This window comes from Loxodonta africana, chromosome 25 (assembly GCF_030014295.1).
Source record: "Loxodonta africana isolate mLoxAfr1 chromosome 25, mLoxAfr1.hap2, whole genome shotgun sequence".
NCBI classification, from domain to species: Eukaryota; Metazoa; Chordata; class Mammalia; order Proboscidea; family Elephantidae; genus Loxodonta; species Loxodonta africana.
Genome location: NC_087366.1, coordinates 30771806 through 30789554, shown reverse-complemented (window position 1 = coordinate 30789554; position 17749 = coordinate 30771806).

The window sequence follows — 17749 nt, the reverse complement described above, 5'->3', positions numbered from 1 at the left end:
TTATGCAAAAGGTTTAAATAGGATCCCAAATCTCATAACGGAACAGAAAAATGTCCAGTTTTCAATAAAAAGTTCTTCATTGTATCAAGAATGAGGAATATCTCAAAGCTAACAAAAAAAAGGCAATCAATAGATACCAACACTGAGATGACAGAGATGATGGAATTATCTGACAAAGATTTTAAAGCAGCCATTATAAAGATGCTTCAATGAACAACTATGAGCACTCTTGAAAGAAATGAAAAAACAGTCCCAGGGAAGAAATACAAGGTCTCAACAAAGAAATAGAAGATATAAAGAAGAAACAAATAGAAATTTTAGTGACAACATCAAATGCTGGCAAAGATGTGGAGAAAACAGATCACTCATACATTGCTGGTGGGAATGTAAAATGGTACAGACACTTTGGAAATCAGTTTGGCAGTTTCTTGAAAAAACTGAACATTCAACTACCATATGACCCAACAATTGTACTCTTGGGCTTTTATCCCAGGTAAATGAAGACTTGTGTTTACATAAAACCCATCCCAAAAAACCACACAAATATTTATATTTATAGCAGCCTTATTTGGAATAGCTCCAAACTGGAAACAACTCAGATGTCTTTCAACAGACAAATGGTTAAACAAACTGTGGTACCTGTATAACTGTAGGACAGAGTAGAACTGCCCTATAAGGTTTCTAATGAGCAGCTGTTGGATTCCAACTGCCAGCCTTTTGGTTAGCAGCTGAGCTCTTAACCATTGTACCACCAGAGCTTCCGTGGATATCCTCCTCAGCAACGAAAAGGAACAGGCTATGTGTATTGACACACATGCAACCTGGGACAAAAAAAAAAAAAAAAAAACCCAATGTGTTTCCAATAATCGTATTGTTGGTGGTATGGCTGATATTGCTATATCCAGAGTGCTGCGTGTGTTCTGTGGTAAAAATATTGGTGTTGCTGAGAATTTTAGTGTGGTTGAAAGGAGAACTAGATGTAAAATCAATGAGGGAAGTAAAGTCCTGTAGTCCTTAATTTGTACTGGAAACATTAATTTGAACTCATAGTTTTATTTTCTCTTAAAAATAAATATTTTTAGGTCTGACTGAAAAGGCCCAGAAAAAATCAACAGTTCAGGAGCAATAACACACTCAATACCAAGATCATTGTTTCTCAACATCGTTTCCTAAGGAAGTAAGGCTCTTTGGGTAAATATCTGCTTCTTAGATAGGTTAGAGAACATACAAGAGCACCTGGAACTTGTCATACTAGAAAGCAAGGAAGCTATACAATATGACTAGGGTTGTATCAAGAGAACTGAGGAGCCAACCTGAATAAAGATGAGACAATTTAAGTATCTATAAAAATAATATTTGTAGTGAGTTGAAGCATATCAAATACGGTTAAATCCATGAATTCATTAAAAAAAAATTCATTGGTCACATTTGGAGGATGCTAAGAACTACCTCATTGTTTTGAAGATTCATGACTAAAGGGAAAGAAGCTTTTATCCTGCCCTTTGTAAATGGTCTATACCTCAGGAAGAATTTATGAAGGGAGCTTAGTTTTATAGAAGTATTTTAACTAAAAAAATTGCAGACGAAATGATAGAATTTGAATATCGCAATTTTGCCAGTCCTCATGACTGAATGGATCTAGGCAGTAATCATCCATGGCTTATAACATCAGAAAAAAAGAAACAACTAAACATTGTGTTTCTCCCGGTGGGAGAAAATATTATCATTGTTAAAATAGTCTGGACTGCCCCCACTACTTGCCCCCAAAATTGAGCCAGTGTCTCTTGATCTAACTACTACATTACAAAATACAAAGGACAGAGGAAAATGTCTCATGACACCACAGGGATTCAATAAGCAAAATCCAGATTGTGAGAAACTACAGGAAAGAACTGAGTTTCTTCAACAAGAAAAAAGAAAACCAGAAAAAAAGAGACTAAAGAGGTGGATAGGGAGCCTTTAGATTAAAAGAGATGTAAAAGGCAAACACAGTGTGTGCTGTGGTGCGGTAATCTTATTTAGATCCTACTTCAAACAAACAAAATCATAAAACAATCAGAGAATTGTGAGTAAATATTTAATGATATTAAGAAAATATTTTTTATTTTTTGTGATAATGGTACTCTGGATACGTTTTTTCTTAAAGATATTAAAATATTTATAGATAAAACTATAGGTCTGGTATTTTCTCAGGATAATCAAGAGGAAGGGAATTGAATGGGAGCAGAAATGAAACAAGATCTACTAATAATTGTTGAAGCTGGATGATGGGAAAAAACGGGCTCGTTACGCTCTTTGTACTTTTGTAGACGCTTCAAAATTTTCATAATAAAAAAGAATTTTTTTTAATTTAGATGGTCAACAACGTGTCAATCCACCCAGCCAAGTACAAATCAACTCTTTTTTTTTTCACAAATATGCTGAAAGTTAAAACAAACAACAAAAAAAGGTGCCTCCGTCAGTGCTTTATCCTCTACCCCCAGGACACTTTGCAAACCCCATGTATCTGTACAACAAACACTAATAATGCTTAATTTCTTCCTTTTTTTAGACAAAAAGAGACTATAATATTTTCTAACATTTTCTTCTCCTGGCCCTTGGGGGTGTGCCTCCATCTTTTGGCTATCCTGGCATTAGGCTACAAACTGCTCAAGGCCAGGACTCATCTGATTTATCTTCTTGCCTTAGGCTTCTCAGGTTCAACATATTTTTGTGGAACTAAATTCAAAGCAGAAAAGGCAGGGTAAAAAATGAGATTGCCCAAAATTTATATAAAACCCTGATTCCAGAAATACTCAAGGGACCCAAAAAATGCCAAGGGACCCAATCCAATCGAGACCCACATAGACTATACAGCAATACCCAGAAGAGGACAAGAAGAGGTTAACTGACAAACTTAGGATGGAAGAACAGGACTTGGAAAAAATACTTCCCAGGTTTCTCCAGTTTTCTACTTGAAATAAACTATAAATAATTCTGCATTTGCATTTCTTTTCTACTTTGTGCAATATATAACTATACTACTTATTTAACTAAGAAAATTTAACATATTTTAGTTCATAGTATAGATTCAGACCTACTCTGTGAAGATCTTTTGCCTGCACAAAATTCTGAGTATAACCATTGTTAGAGGAAGCATCTGATCAGGATGGAGCCCAAGTGGCACTCACAGTGCTCTAGACACCTGGTAAGGAACTGCTTAGTGCTTCCTGGGTGGTCTGCTGGGAACACAGCTCCTGTTCCCTCACTACCTACAGCAGTGGCTTTCAAACCTTCATAACCTTTTTAAGGATCACCTAGGACTCCTTTAAAATGCAGTTTTCTAAATACCACCCCAAGAGGTGGTGAGATGCAGTGAGTTCAAAGTTGCATTTTTTAAATCTGCGTTTTTAAAAAAGCATCCACTTATGCTAGTGGGTTTTTGTCCACTGCAGCTGAGTTAGGCTGCAGCAACAAAGCATAAAAAAAAGAGGCTTAAACAACAAAGTAGGCTTTGCTCATGGGAGTAACTCAGTGACAGGCTGACAAGGCTGTATGTCAGCTGCTTTCCCAGTCACCTAGGCTGGGAAAAGAGAACATGACAGGACAACGAGAACTTGGCAAACTGTGCTGTCAGCGAGGATCGGCATGAATGCAATGCCCAACATGTGGAGATTGATTCAACCCTCACTTTCCCATTTCTCCATCCTCATTGCCAGCCATCCCTGTGGCACTCTCCCTGACCCTAGCCACCCAAAGCTAGGTCAGAGCTTGCAAATTAAAATGATACTGTCCTTCAGACTGCCAAACAGGCAGATACCAGGGGCAAGTTAGGGGAGTCCACGTGACACCGCAATCTTTTCATCTGCTGGCCACTTGGCTTCCCACCACCCCTTCGGGATGCCAGCCACAAGCTCAGGAGTCCACATGACACCTTTACTTTCTGACCTGCTTCCTCCTGTTGCCCCGTTGGGCTTGAGAATTCTCTTGAACAGCTCACAAAGTTCAGAGAGTAAACCATACTTGCAACTACAGATTTATTATAGCCAAAAAGGATACAAATGAAGATATGTTTTAGTCATCTAGTGCTGCTATAACAGAAATACCACAAGTGGATAGCTTTAACAAAGAGAAATTTATTTCTTCACAGTAAAGTAAGATAAAAGTACAAATTCAGGGTGTCAGCTTCAGGGGAAGGCTTTCCCTCTCTGTTGGCTCTGGAGGAAGGTCCTTATCCTCAATCTTCCACCGGTTGAGGAGCTTCCCAGGCACAGGGATCCTGGGCCCAAATGACACACTCTGCTCACGGTGCCGCTTTCTTGGTGGTATGAGGTCCCCAACTCTCTGCTTGCTTCCCTTTCCCTTTTATCTCTTGAGAGATAAAAGGTGGTGCAGACCACACCCCAGGGAAACTCCCTTTACATTGGATCAGGAAGGTGACCTGGGTAAAGGTGTTACAATTTACCCTAATCCTCTTTAACATAAAATTACAATCACAAAATGGAGGACAACCACACAATACCGGGAATCATGGCCCAGACAAATTGATACACACAGATTTGGGGGGACATAATTCAATCCATGACAAGCTACATAGATGAGATCTGAGAGAATTCCCAACGTGAAGGTTCAGTGCTCCAAGCAAGGGATGTGCTACCTTCCTGAGATCAGATGTTCTTGCCAACTAGGAAGCTCTCTGAGCTTCAGTGTTCGTGGCTTTTATCGGTCAGTCTTGCATGATAGACTAAACCATGTCTCCTGACTCTAGTTGATATCAACCTTCCAAGTGAGTCTTCTGGTCTGGGCAGCCCCCCACTAGCCACCACAAATCCTCTGGTGTGGCCTGGAAGTCCCAGACCAAGGCACCCCAACTGCTCCAAAGGTTATTTCTCTGGAGCCAAAGACAAAGGCCACCTTACTTGGGGTAAAACTAGGTCCTTTACCCCACATGCACTGACTCGGAAAGTCTCCACCCTGAGGTGGCATACCTGGCTTCTGCTCACATTTCATTAGCCAAAGCAAGTTACAGCCTGGGCTCAACAGGAAAGGGATGTGTGCACCTTTTGCAGAAGAGGTACTGGAAGTTCAGGAACAAACATACAGTTCACCAAGTGTCATGGCACACAATCATCTCAAAGATGAAGAGGGGAAGTGATCAAGTCACCCTCACAGAGCCAAACCTGGACAATCACGTCTCGATAGCCATCTTCATACATGACAGGGAGGTCACTCACCATTCAAATATTTGATTTAAAAGAAAGAACGTATCCTTCCAAAGGGCTGAGGAAGTATTCAGCTAATGTCTGATTATTATCCAAACTTATCTTGCCTAGAAATTAAAAGGAACCTCAAGGAAAACTCTTTTGATTACTATCCTTCATATATATTTATGAATGTTTGGCCCACTCCTTTATAAAGACCAATTAATTAATTATGGCCAGGTACAGAGAAGTTGAGTTTCCTCTGATCAGAATTCTCTACTCAAACACAGCTTAAGACCCCAATTCTTTCCACTAGCCTAGCACCACTAACAAAAAAAAGAGGCTTAGAATGCACCTTCTTATGGATCCAATGATAGAAAAAAATGTATGGGAATGTTTTACTATGTGGCTGCATAGGAGATGTCTAGCATTTTTTAAAGCAACAATAGAATACTAGTTTCAGCTTGGTCATATACAAAAACAGTGGTCACAGGGACTGTTCATCCTCCTTTAAGGCTCTTTGCCCTGTCTATAACCATTGCTAAAGAAGCAACCCATCAGTAGTCTAGGAACCTGGAGCCAGGAAGGAGAGGTGAGCACAGCCAGGCCGTGCACAGCCTGGAGCAGCCTACCAGCTAACCCATAGCCTGAGGATCTCCTACCTCTATGGCTTATCCTAGTATTTTCCTAAACAAGGACAGTTCTCCTGCCTAAGAAGAATTTTTTATTCCAGTTGTTAACAGAGGGATTAGAAATCTGCTACCCATACTACAGGGGAAAAAAAAAAGTTAAATCAGTAGTTGGGGTCAATCCAATTTGATCCCGGCTCCCACAGTCCCCTTTAGACAAATAATAGTGGCTTTCTGAGATACACGGAAGGCTTCTGTCATGCGTACTGACAACCTGTGTGTCAGAAGATCATGACAGCCCCTTCTGTTCTTCAGATACATGCTCCCGGTGAGCCCCATTAGCTTCCACACACGCACATTGCCAAGGACAAAACACGCTACTGAAGGCCATGCTCCAGGTCATAATACTGGGCCTCATACCTTACCAGTAAACAAAGACTGGGGTTAGAAGAGCTGATTTCAGATAAGTTCCATGGAGGTCACTTGAAAGCCTCCTCAGAAGACAAGAGGGACTGAGCTGAGTTCCAGGCCCGACCTGACCACCGTGATCAGTAGCTCTGTTTTTACCCCTTCTTCATCCTGCCTTTCATGTTAAGAATGTGTTTAAGGAAATGCTCCCGTTACTAAAAATGTTTGAATGCCATTGGGCTAGCTGTCATCTACCATCCTTATCAGTAATTTCTCTTATTGTATAAGATCACATTTGTCAGCTTTCTAGTGGTGAGTTTAGCCATATGATTAAGTTCAGGTCAAGGGTGTATAAGCACAAGGGTGTGAGGGCTTCTGAGAAATCCTCCAAGAAGGTACGAGGATGTGCCCTGCTTCTTCCTTACATCCTGCTTCGCACTGGCTGGATGGGGTGTGGTCCAGCAGCCATTTTGGATCATGAAGGCACATGTTGGTTGGTGGGGAACAGCAAAATAGAAGGAGTCTAGGTCTCTGAGGCCTGTGGAACCACCTCACTAGACCTGGACTGCTATCCTCTAGGCCTCTTTTATAAGACAGAAAATAAACCTCCTATTTTGTTTATGTTAGTTTTAGTTGCAGTCTTCTTTCATATGTAGCCTGGCCTTATTAATCCTGAATAGTATAGTTCCAATATTTCAGAATGCTAGCCTTCACCCAAATCCAAGTCTTCCTCATCTATCTGGGCACATAGCTAGACCAGATTCCCACCTCTTTTACAATTAGAGAGCCATGAGTGATGAAATTCAGTCCCTGGAACATGAGTGGAGTGACGTGGGCTATTTTTAGGTCAAGGCCCTTCAGGTGTGGCCATGCCTCCTCCATTCTCTTTTTCCCCTTCCTCCATTGGGATACAGACAATGCTAATGCCTTAGATGGTGGTGCAGCCATAAAGACAAAAGGAGCCAGAGTCCCTGAGTCACTGCACAGAGTAAGTTGGATTAAGGCAAGTAATGTGTACAAAACAATGACATAAATGCTGACATACAGTAAGAACTCAAAAATGTTACCTATTAATATTGTTTTTCAATCTGTATGCTGAACAAATAGTCCAGGAAGCTGGACTATATGAAGAAGAGTGGGGCATCAGAATTGGAGGAAGACTCATTAACAACCTTCGATATGCAGATGATACAACCTTGCTTACTGCAAGTGAAGAGGGCTTAAAGCACTTATTGATGAAAATCAAAGACTACAACCTTCAGTATGGATTGCACCTCAACATAAAGAAAACAAAAATCCTCACAACTGGACCAATAAGCAACATCATGAAAAAAGGAGGAAAGATTGAAGCTGTCGAAGATTTCATTTTACTTGGATCCACAATTAATGTCCACAGAAGCAGCAGTCAAGAAATCAAATGACATATTCCATTGGGCAAATCTGCTGCAAGAGACCTCTTTAGAGTTTCAAAAAGCAAAGGTGTCACTTTGAAGACTAAAGTGTGCCTGATGCAAGGCATGGTTTCAATCACTTCATATGCATGTGAAAGCTGGACAATGAATAAAGACAAAAAAGATGCCTTTGAATTGATGCCTTGGAATAACCGTGTTGGCAAAGAATATTGAATATACCGTGAACTTCCAGAATAAACAAGACTGTCTTGGAAGAAGTACAGCCAGAATACTCCTTTAGGAGCAAGGTTGGCTAAATTTCACCTCATGCACTTGGACATGTTATCAGGAGGGACCAGCCCCTAGTTTACATTATGCTTGGTAAACTAGAGGGTCAGTGAAAAAAAGGAAGAGCCTCAATGAGATGGATTGACACAGTGGCTGCAACAATGGGCTCAAGCATAACAGCAACAACTAAAAGCAATATTAAAGCCATACACCACAGCAAAATATCAACTCCACTGCCACTATGGCATTAACATTGCTTATAGATCCTCCTTTTGGGCAAAGATACCTACAGCTTTTTGAAACCTAATCTTTTATAAGGAGGTCCTGTGATCTATTGTGCACATTCAGTCTACACAACAGTATTTCACATAAAGATGTACACTATATGATTAATAAAATGCAAATACTTTTAAAATTTTAAGTGAATATGTAGTAACTTGGCATTATGCAGTTTTCTCAATCAACATTCATTTATTTATTCAACAGACATTTGCTAAGGACCTATTATGTGCAAGGTGCTGAGTTTGGCTCTGCAGATATGGTGGAAAACCAGACAGACAGGGTTCTCACCTTCTGAACATGTGTTCTAGCGAGAGTACAAGGACTACTACCACAGTTGTGGGAGGTCAACAACGTCTCTTAACAATATGCAGCAGTCCTGATTCTCACAAACATCAAGATCCCCTAGGTTACAAGGTGCTGACATTGTTTCAATCCTGTGACTCTATTCTCCTCTCAGACACTAACAAAGGACATCCTCTTAATTTCTGGATTCATCTCTGCTTTATTCTAAATATGGCTTCTTCCTCCATGGTCCTCAGAAAGCCTGATGTGAGAAAAACTTGCCGCTCAAAATCCCCACAGGTTCATCTTTCCCTGTTGATGTTTGCTTAGTTGGGAAATACCTGTGCATCAGAAAAAGAAGAAATCAGAATTACGTATCTGGAGACCTGCCCATGCCCTGTTGGATCTGTAATTTCTTCTTCCACATTCTTCTCTTTCAGACAGACAGACAGACTTCCAGAGGTTGGCACACACAATGACTCTGTGTTGATCACGGGACTGAATGCTCAGTAGGGTGGAGAAAGCCAGGAAGAAGCAGACACGACATGTAAAAGAACTTTTCAACTGTGAGAGCTGAGCAAAACTGGACGTAACCACACTGGGTGACAACAGGGCCTTCTCATAGTATCCTGAGTGACCAGAACTAAACCAGTGACTTAGCAAGGGTATGATGATAACCATTCCAGGGTCAGAGGGCAGTTAACATGGGTGAACTTAAAGCTCCCCTAACCCTGATATTCTGATTTGGGAACTTCTGCATAGCAGGTCAGGAACAGATCTCTACAAACCCAATCTGGAAAATAGAATTTATAGAAGCAAATTGTTACTGCTGCTGCCTCTTGCTCTAGAAAAGTACAAACAGTGCTTTGTACTTTCCCCACAGACCACCAGGTAACTGTCCGTCTTCAAAGTACATCTATTTTTTTGGCTCTTGCCAAAGCCACAGTGTAAGGCAAAGAGCAGAGCCCACATCAATTCTCCTCTTCTGGAATTCTTGGCATCTCCCCTTTCCAACCCTTAGAGTTAGTGCTACTAATTACTTTGTACATTGATGATCGAGTGCGAGGTGCATGCATGTGCGTGTGTGTGTGTGAGTGTGACAGAGAGAGAGACATGGCAACCATCCACATAATCTCTCAACTGACCCTAAATCATTGAATGATTCAGAATCTTCCAGGAATTGTCTCGTTCCTTTCTGAATCCCCACTACTCAACAGAGTGCTTAACACTGTTGATAATAAATGAGGAGCCTCCAAGTGGTTCTCTTTTTCTAACATCCATATCTACCCCTCTTTGCCTTCATACAGAAGGCATATTGAAAATCTTATTTAGGATACAGATCAGTTTCCAAGTTCTGAAAGTGGAACTAACAACAGGTTATTTTCCACTAGCTGAGAGGGCCCTTGTACTGAGAACACAGAGTCAGCACTAAATAAGTCAAACTTAATGTCCTCTACTGTCACTTTAAGAAGCCCCAGTTGTGCAATGGTTAAAGCACTTGGCTGCTAACCTAAAGGTTGGCAGTTCAAACCCATCAGATGCTCTGTGGGAGAAAGATGTGGCATTCAGCTTCCATAAGGATTGGAAACCCTGTGGGGACAGTTCTACTCTGTCCTACAGGGTTCCTATCAGTTGGAATCAACTCAATGGTATACAACAACAGCAGTTGTCTCCTCAGACCCGGTGAGGAGGTAAGACTGGGTCCCTAGACAGGAGAGATTAAGGGTTGCTGCTTTCACTATCCAGGTAAGGTACCATGGCTGCAGATGGAGGTGGGGATTATGGGATTCTGGCAGCTTGCAGGAACTGCCCCTCTTGTCAGGAGTGGATCAGAATTTTCAAGGGCAGCTTCCAGAAGCTGTGACTGCAGTGGCACAGTCTGCAGGCTTCCTGGAGAAGGGCCCCAGGATACCTCTTCTCCCTAAAAGGATACCTAACTGAGGATAGTCCTGGCTCTTATTAGGCAGCCAACTAGTCGTGAGCTAAGCTGTTGCAATCCTCTGGAAAACTACAGCACTATAAAGCAATTATACTTTTTGTAATTTAAACATAATAGTTGTGCCTACATTTAAATTACTGCACTATAACCAAATTGCATCATCTCGTTATAACTTAAAGCCTATAAGCTTCAACTAATTAAAAACACAATATGGTGAGATGAAGGAGATAGTCTTGCTGCATGGTTAGCATTTGTGTGTGCTGGGCCTGTATTCATGCTCCCAGCAGTCCCTGCCAACACCTCAAGAGTCCACACTGTCCTGGGGGCCACAGTAATAATGACCATTTAGGTCATCAATGGACAGTTACCTGTGAGGAAAATGAGAGTCTTTTCCTCAGTCCACAAGCATCTCCTTACCTACTAAGTGTGTGCCAGCACCATGCACAGCGCTGTGCAGAATAAAGTCAGAAAATGCGCTCTTTCTCTTGAAAGTCTTCTAGACTAGCTCAATAAACAAAGAAAATACAGATGCAATCATATAAGACAATACGGAAAAAACAGAACAGTGCAGTGCTTTGGGGAGAAGTGTGGGAGTAAAGTAGCTGCCCACACACTGTCCTTAGGGGGCAAAGATATAATGCCAACTCAAGCCTGTTTGGCAAATGGAAAGACTGAAGTTTAATTTTGAACTGAAGATTGCACAGGCAGGATTCCAATCCTGGTCTTCCAACCCTATGGTCTCTGTTCTTTCTGTTACATCCCATTTCATAGACCTGTTAGAAATTTAAATAGTTGTTCTTATTTCTGTTAAAAAAAAAAGAAAAAGAGTTTCTTCCTCCTTTGACAGGATAGCTATGTTTATGGAATCCACATTTACAGACCAATGGAACAGAAACAGTAGGCAAAGGCGGGCTTGCCAACTCATGTGAGCCAATATCCTCTGCCCACTGTGCAAACTGCTGACGCTCCACCCTTTCACTGCCATCTTTCAGGTCTGTCCTGAAGAAGAAGCCCATTTGTCTTTAGACCTCTGAACTTTTCTTCTCCAAAAAAGGATATTTCCCTGGATGGAGCAGTATGGGTTCTATCTTGTACATCCCACCAAGCTGGCAATGACATTTCTGTCCTCTGCTTCAGCTCTGGTTGCTGTTCTCTGCCCTGGTCCACCATATGATACTTAGATTACAAAGGGCAGGTGTTATATACCTGTCGGTGGAATGAGAATGTGTGGGGAAGTGGGCTAGTGCATTTGGGTCTGGGTGAAAGTGGGTGAATCTCTTTTTCAAACCTATGTCTGAGGGTGCCCTGTTTTCCCCAATATTTTTAATGTTGTGACAGCTAAAACCTTTCCTTGCACTCAGGGTTTAAACAGGGACTCTAATCAAAACTATTCCTGCTCTACAGTTAGCTGTCTAACTGATTAATTTTTGTAAAAGCTCATATCCAAGGGGCAATTGAAGATGTTGGGTTTGCTTCAGCTCACTGTCTGAGTCTGTCTCCTTTTCCCTTATGTGCGCAATAAAAACTTTTATGCTGCATGTTCAGAACGGAAGAAAAATAAATTAGCCATAATAGGAAATTAAGAGAAATTGTCATAGAATTGCCGTCATTAATTAGATAGGACGTCAAGAAAATATGACAAAACGGGCTGCTATGGAAAAGCCTATTTCTCTGAGCCCATTTATTTTTCATGAATTTTTATTATTCAGTAGCTTTAGATTCAATCAATGTGCCTCCATCTGTCACCGATGGCTAGGGTCTTTTTGAGGAAAAGAGTGAAGAAGAGGGGGAGGCGCCCCACACATGCTCTGCCTGAGACGATGACAGGATTTATAGAGGGATGTTTTAAGAAACCAAGAAAGAATCTGCCTCCAAGGAGTTGGTGCATTTTAATGAGCTTTCCAATGGGCCAAGATGAAATTTAAAAACTGAAATATAAAGCAAGACTGTCAATATAATAACTTTTATTAGACCTTTTGGATTGGTGGTTGGAACACACCCAGAGGCACCTCAGAAGACGAGTCCTGGTGATCTGCTTCCAAAAGGTTATAGCCTTGAAAATCCTATGGAGCACAGTTTTACTCTGCACGCACGGGGTTACCCTGAGTCGGAATCCACTCAATGGCAACGAACAACAAAAACAAAGATCTTTTCACCCAAGAGAGTCCCCTTTCTGTGGGTTAACCCCCAAACCCAGGTAGTTGAGAATTTAAACAAAAATGCAAAAAACGAAAAATTGTTAAAAGAAAAACAGAATCTTGGAAAATTCTGCCAAGCCGAATAATGTCCCTGAGTGAACCTATCCTCTTCTTGGCAACTGCAGCCTTGTACATCAAAGTTTGGAGGAGGATAGGGAGGTCTGCTCCATGACTTTGGCTATGTCATCTCATTTCCTCCTATCTCTGAAAAGGTTGTCCTGCCTTGGAAGGCATGGCCACACTGCTGCTTTCAGTAAGATTCTACCTCATTGGGAGTGGGTATCCCAGGTACGGTGGCTTTCTCATCAAGTCTCATAGACAATGTATTATCAATTTCAGGGCTCAAGGATTGAAAGAAGCAGGCTAGAGATAAATGGTGTATCCGAGTGTGTTCACGCTTCCTCCTGAGTTGCCCGAGTTCTTAAGCTCATGGGGGAATGTTATTCTCAAGTGACCTAATATCCTGATTTTTGTGAATGCTGCCGGAACTTGGAAGGTAGGCCCTGTCTAGTGCACTCAGACTTGCCAATAAGCTGGACACCAGTCTTTGAGAAAGAGAAAGTAACTTTATTGCAATGCACAGAGCAAGGAGCCAGGAGGAAGTTTCTCATATCCGACTCCCCAAGCTATGGGGAATCAGGGTTTATATGTGATTTGGGCAGCAAGATGGTGGCCGAGCAGGTGTACTGGGGAGGGAAAAGTCTAGAAGGAATATGTAGGGAAGATGTTGCAAGAATTATGGCGACCAGAAAACAGGAGGTGACATGCTTCTTGTCAGATCTCTCACTTCAGAATGGTATCCGGGTTGCGATTTTCCTTCTGATTTGTTCCACCTGTTGCTGCATCTTCTGTTGAGGTCAACTAATGGTCACAGCTGGCTCTTCTGCACACACAGGGTGGGCCAAATCTGGCCTGGGCTAGTTTAAGGCAGTCTTTTCTAACTAATGGAAATTTACTGGCATTTGTAGGGTCAGTTTACATGAACTCTTTTTTTCTTGTAGGGTACTTGGTGTTATTGGGATTAAAAAAAAAAAAAAAAAAGTAAGGGCTTTAAAGACCTTTGGTACAGTTGAGAATTTTAGATAAAATTCCAGTGCTTGACAAAACAGGAAGTGAGCACAAAAAACCTTTCTTTTGTATTCACTCTGCCCTCTTCTCACTTTCCATTCCTCTGTATACCATTCCTGGCCCTAGAATTGAAGGCTGGAAGAATTATTTGATGGCCGTACACACAGTAGTACATAAGGTCTGCATTTCAACTACTCAAATCTGCCATTGCAGTGTGAAAGCAGCCATACAAGATTTACGGAGGAGGCTTCCTTTCTGTCCTCCCAGAAGGTTTTGAGGGGCAGGGAATCAAACCAATGGGATTACCGGCCCAAGGCAGGCTCCGCCCCAACTGGTCAGAATAGACCGTCAGAGAAAAAGCCAGGCAAATGAGGTGGGAGTACTTATTTGTCAGGCGGGGATTGGGTTTCACGGGACCAAGGGGCGGGGCTAGAGTCAAAAAAAAGTTCTAAGGAAGCTGGGGTAAAGTTCCGACAATACATAAACAAATGGGCGTGGCTGTGTTCCCATAAAACTTTATTTACACAAATAGGCTGTGGGAGAAATTTGCCCTGCACGCCGTAGTTCTAATTCTTGCTCTAAAGCAACATTTTTAAAAGTACATAATCACAATATCATTATCACATTAAAAAATATTAACAAATAATTCTTTAATACTCTCAAATTCAGGCAGTGTTCACTTTTCCCTGATTGTTTTGTGATTTTGTTTATTTAAATTAGTATCAAATAAGACCCACAGATTATAATTGGTTGTTATGCCTCTTAAGTCTATTTTTACCTACTGTTTATTCTCCATCTCTTTTTTTTACTCTTGAACTTTTTTTTTTTTGTGGAAGAAATAGAGTCATTTGTCCTGTAAAGTTTTCCACAGTTTGTATTTTGTTGATTGCATCTCTGTGGTATCATCTAGCAAGCTCCTCTGTCCTTTGTATTTCTTATACGTCAGTAATGAGATCTAGAGACTTGATCAGATTTTGAGTCAATTATTTTCTTTTTTGGCAACATTACTTCATCAGGAGGTACCTGATATCCAATTGCCTCTCTCTTTGTGATGTTATCAACCACTGATGATCATTGTCTAATGATGTTCTAAGTTTACTATTTCTTCTTCACTTATCAGTTGGAATGCCTCTACAAAGAGAAATTTTCCTTTATCTACTATTTGGTCACTCTGAGGTTCAGATCACACAGAGAAACCAGGATAGAGTTCTGTTTCTTTCCTTTAAATTATTTGCTTTGAAAATAATGAAGGAGTTACCTTAAATTCTCTAAAGATGATTAATGAAGATTTGTGTCTTTGTTTTATATAACTATGAACCCATGGATTTAAACACTGCAGTTTTTATCTTTATTGATGATGAAATTGTCCCATCTTTGGTCAGTGAGAACTTATTCATGTTAGGCTCTTCAGTTCTTTTGACATAATTCTAATTGTTTTTAATGGTTTCTTTTCTTCTTGATATGACGAAATTTTCAGGCTTATCTTGTAAATTTCTTGCTCCAGACCTGAAAGTAGCCATTTTGCCAAAAAAACCTTGGTTCCTTTCAGTGGTAAATGGTATTTAAGACCATAATCTAGATTGTAGGGGTGCTCATTGGTACTGGATTGGTCACTGTTTATAAGGATTTTTGGCGGACAGAGATAAGAAATATGTTTGTTTTATTTAGGATAAAATGTATCATAAGTTCATATTGAGATTTCCAATTGAAATTTGGGGCTATAGGGTTTTTCCAATTGATAGGGAAGAAATGATATCTTAGTGGAATTTTTGAGTTGTTCTTATCTTATTTTGTGGGTACATCTTTTTTTCTTCTGTGTTTTTTAACTTTTCATTTGAGCTAATTTTACACTGGCAAAAAAATTTGCAAAAATATAACAGGAAATTTTCACATACTCTTTCTTAAAATTCCCCAAATGTTGATATCTTACATAAGCACACTTAATTAGGAAAATCAAGACATTAACATTTATGTACAACATTATTTTCTAAGTTAGATCTTACTCAAATTTTGTCAACTGACCCATTTGTATCCTTTTTCTTGTCAAGTATCCAGTCCAGCATGACATGTTGCACTCAGTTTTTATGTCTTCTTAGTCTCATTTAATCTGGAACTCTTCCACAGTCTTTGTCTTTCAATTTTGGGTCAAGGTATTTGGTATATTATTTATTTTTAACGACTGCTTTGTATGTCATTGTTTGAATGTTCAATAAATTACTCACTCATATTAATAGATGTTTAGATTGTTTTCCTTTTTTGGTATTACAAAATAAATATATATGTAAACGTATCTTTAGTTAATTCTGGTAACTTATCTGGAGGATAAATTTCTACAAGTTAAAATACTGGGTCAATTTTGTTTGTTTAGATAAATATTAGCAACTTAGCAAAATTTTTATTTTAATTTTTTGAATAAGTTGTTACTTGCCATCGAGTTTGTTCCAACTCATAGCGACCCTCTGTACAAAACAAGAAAACAGTGCCCGATTCTGCCCCATCCTCATAATCCTTGCTATGCCTGAGCCCATTGTTGCAGCCACTGTGTCAGTTCATCTCACTGAAGGTCTTCCTCTTTTTCAATGACCCTCTATCTTACCAAGCATGGTGCCCTTCTCCAGGCACAGGTCCCTCCTGATAACATGTCTAAAGTACGTGAGTCTCATCATCCTTGCTGCCACAGATGCTCTGGTTGCACCTCTTTCAATACAGGGTTATTTGTTCTTCTGGCAGTCCATAGTATATTCAACATTCTTCGACAACACCATAATTCAAATGCATCAATATCTTCTTTGATCTTCCTTATTCATTGACCAGCTTTCACATGCATATGAGGTAATTAAAAATATCATGGCTTAGGTCAGGTGCACCTTAGTCCACAAAGTGACATATTTGGTTATTAATACTTTAAAAAGGTTTTTTTGCAGCAGATTTGCCCAATGCAATATGTTGTTTGTTTTCTTGACTGCTGCTTCCATGGACACTGATTATGGATCCAAGTAAAATGAAATCTTTGACAACTTCAGTATTCTGTCTGTGTATTGTGATGTTGATTATTGGAACAATTGTGAGGATTTTTGTTTTCTTTATGTTGAGGTGTAACCCAAACTGAAAGCTATAGTCTGATTTTCATCAGTAAGTGCTTCAAGCACTTTTCGCTTTCAGCAAGTAGGTTTGTGTCGTGTATATTGCAGGTTGTTAATGAGTCTTCCGCCAATCTTGATGTCACATTCTTCTTTATATAGTCCAGCTTCTCGGATTATCTGCTCAGCATGCAGATTGGATAAATAAGGTGAAACAAAACAACCTTGATGCACACCTTTCCTGATTTTTAAACCACAAAATACCTCCTTGTTCTGTTTGACGACTGCCTTTTGGGCTATGTACAGGTTTTGCCTGAGTACAATTAAGTGTTCTGAAATTCCTATTCTTCGCAATGTTATCCATAATTTGTTATGATCCACACAGTCGAACGCCTCTTCATAGTCAATAAAACACAGGTAAATATCTTCCTGGTATTTTCTGCTTTAAGCCGAGATCCATCTTACATCGACAATGATATCCCTTTTTATGTGCATTCTTCTGATCGGCTTGACTTTCTGGAAATTCCCTGTTGGTGTACAGCTGCAACCATTTTTTAATTATCTTCAGCAAAATTTTATATGCATGTGATAATAATAATACTGTTTTATAATTTCTGCATTCTGTTGGATCACTTTTCTTTGGAATGAGCACAAATATGGATCTCTTCCAGTCAGTTGGTCAGGTAGCTGTCTTCCAAATTTCTTGGCTTAGATGAATAAACACCTCCATAGCTGCATTCATTTGCCAAAACACCACAATTGATGTTCCATCAATTCCTACCCATACCATTGCCTGTTGCTTTGATTCTGATTCATAGCGACCCTATAGGACAGAGTAGAATTGCCCCCATAGAGTTTCCAAGGAGCTCCTGGTGGATTCAAACTGCCGACATTTTGGTTAACAGCTGTAGCTCTTAATCACTGTGCCACCAGGGTTTCCCATCAATTTCTAGAGCCATGTTTTTCACCAGTTTCTTCAGTGCAGCTTGAACTTCTTCCAATAC